Raw genomic sequence first — 2,759 nt, forward strand, 5'->3', positions numbered from 1 at the left:
ACTGGTGGCTCTTGCCTATAACACTAGTTACTCAAGAGGCTGAGATCTGAAGATCACAGTTCAAAAAGCCAGCTTGGGCAGAGAAATCTGTGAGACTTTAATCTCCAGTTAACCACCAAAAAAAACCAGAAGTGGTGCTGTGGCTTAAAGTGGTAAAGTGTTAGCCTTGAGCAAAAAACTCAGGGATAGTACCTAGGCCTGAATTCAAATGCCAAGGTTGACCACCCCCCCCCCCAAAAAATGTTTCAGAACACACACACACACACACACACACACACACACACACACACACACACACAGTGATTGCATTTCATACTTTAAAGGTGTATGTCTCCAGAGACAGAACCAAATGTAAAACAATCATAAAAAAAGAGATGGGAATGATAAGCATTAAACCCTGGAACTCTGTGAGAAATCAAGGCACTAAGGGAAAGATGCTCATGAGAATTGGTTAACTTTCATTTCTGAAGCTGTGGTGGATACTACACCAATGTTAGCATTGCCTATTCATAATGAGGTTTTATTTTCCATTTTAAAGTTGTAATGACTAGTGAAGAAAACATTGATGTAACTATGTACACAGAAACTCTATTAGGTCTTCAATTTAGAGGACTGCTGGAGATCTACCTCAAGATTTATGCTAAAACGTGTGTTCTGTACCACTGACTTACATCTCTAAACTCTCAAAACAGAGGATTTTTTTTTTTTTTGAGCTAGGGTCTCTCTGTATAGCCCAGACGGTCCTGGAATTCATGATCCACTTGCTTCTATCTCCTGAATGCTGGATTACAGGTGTGTGCCACCTCTGGTTAAGTTGTTGTTGTTGTTTTAACATATGTTGTCACATATATGTAACATAAAATTTACTATTTTAACTGCAGTCCCCAAAACAAAAATTAACTGTGTCTTCCTTTAGTGGACATAGTGGCTGTGTTTTCTTTTGTTGTTTTGTTTTGGCCAGTCCTGGGGCTTGGACTCAGGGCCTGAGCACTGTCCCTGGCTTCTTTTTGCTCACACTCTGACACTTGAGCCACAGCGCCATTTCTGGTGTTTTCTATATATGTGGTGCTGAGGAATCAAACCTAGGGCTTCATGTATACGAGGCAAGCACTCTTGCCACTAGGCCATATTCCCAGCCCAGTGGCTGTGTTTGTAACTACTATCTGAAGAAGATGAGAGGTGAGAAATGAAGACACTTCTCCTATGTTTAAATACAATGGCTTAAAATGATTACCTCTAGGGCTGGGGATATAGCCTAGTGGCAAGAGTGCCTGCCTCGGGTACACGAGGCCCTAGGTTCAATTCCCCAGCACCACATATACAGAAAACGGCCAGAAGCGGCGCTGTGGTCAAGTGGCAGAGTGCTAGCCTTGAGCAAAAAGAAGCCAGGGACAGTGCTCAGGCCCTGAGTCCAAGGCCCAGGACTGGCCAAAAAAAAAAAAAAGATTACCTCTAGATTGCATTTTCCCCCTCTGAACTTCAAAGGTTGTACAAGGAGGTTACAAGTCAGAGTCCAAGTGTCCAGTGTGTCTTCATCAATCATGCCTTCTCCCCAGTCCCATTTGTTGTCTCCCTGCCAGAGGCATTTCCCACTTCCTTTATAACATATGTACATTGAGTTTTCTTGTTCAATCTGATCCTGTCCCCCTTTTCACTTATCTACCCCCCCCCCACTACCAAGATTGCATTTTTTCCTTCTTCTTTTTTTTTTTTTTTTTTTGCCAGTCCTGGGGCTTGGACTCAGGGCTTGAGCACTGTCCCTGGCTTCTTTTTGCTCAAGGCTAGCACTCTACCACTTGAGCCACAGTGCCACTTCTGGCTTTTTCTATATATGTGGTTCTGAGGAATCGAACCCAAGGCTTCATCTATATGAGGCGAGCACTTTATCACTAAGCCATATTCCCAGCCCCCCAAGATTGCATTTTTTTTTTTTTTTGGCCAGTCCTGGGGCTTCGACTCTGGGCCTGAGCACTGTCCCTGGCTTCTTTTTGCTCAAGGCTAGCACTCTGCCACTTGAGCCACAGCGCCACTTCTGGCCATTTTCTGTATATGTGGTGCTGGGGAATCGAACCCAGGGCCTCATGTATATGAGGCAGGCACTCTTGCCACTAGGCCATATCCCCAGCCCCCAAGATTGCATTTTTAAAAATTAAATTTTATTGACAAGGTGATGTACAGAGGGGTTACAGTTACATAATAAGGTAGTGAGTATATTTCTTGTCATATTTGTTACACTCTCCCTCATTTTTCCTTCCTTTCCCTTGTTCAGATATGCATATATACAAGAGCAAGACTGTATTTTTAACAGGTGATGAGGGTCTCTGTTGGAAGAAAATGTCCTCAAGGGTCCTCATCTCTAAGGAGGAAATAGGTGTGTCAAGATATAAAGGCCACAGGGAAAGGATGGCCATACTATAAGCACCAGTGGCAGCTGATCCAGGCCAGGGTATTTACTAATTGGTTCTACTTACAAATGTTGTGAGGTCTTAAATGGTCTAACCTAAGCCCAGTTTACCCCATAAGTCTTATTAGGCATGATTTTGCTGGACATAAGATTTTTTTTAATCACCATCATATAAAAGTATTGTCTTCATATGACTTTATGTTTCAAATATTTCATTTTAAATTTTTTAAAGAAGACTTAACCCTCTGTACATCACCTTTAAAATAACAAAAACTTAATAAGACCTCAAAGGAAACATAGAGAATTGTTTGAGTTCTGTTTTTAGAGCTGATGTTAGAGTTAGGGCAATGAAAAT

At 42.0% G+C, this 2,759-nt stretch overlaps 1 long non-coding RNA gene across 1 annotated transcript; it reads right to left on the minus strand.

Annotated features, from left to right (window-relative positions):
- Nucleotides 1-1,144: 1,144 nt before the first annotated feature.
- LOC125361032 lies at nucleotides 1,145-2,556 on the minus strand. Its single transcript, XR_007212862.1, has 3 exons — nucleotides 2,307-2,556; nucleotides 1,451-1,697; nucleotides 1,145-1,234 (listed from the first exon to the last, which is right to left on the minus strand). It is a non-coding gene; the product is annotated as an uncharacterized LOC125361032 (long non-coding RNA).
- Between the last annotated feature and the right edge of the window lie 203 nt (nucleotides 2,557-2,759).

Source organism: Perognathus longimembris, chromosome 12 (genome assembly GCF_023159225.1).
Source record: "Perognathus longimembris pacificus isolate PPM17 chromosome 12, ASM2315922v1, whole genome shotgun sequence".
NCBI classification, from domain to species: Eukaryota; Metazoa; Chordata; class Mammalia; order Rodentia; family Heteromyidae; genus Perognathus; species Perognathus longimembris.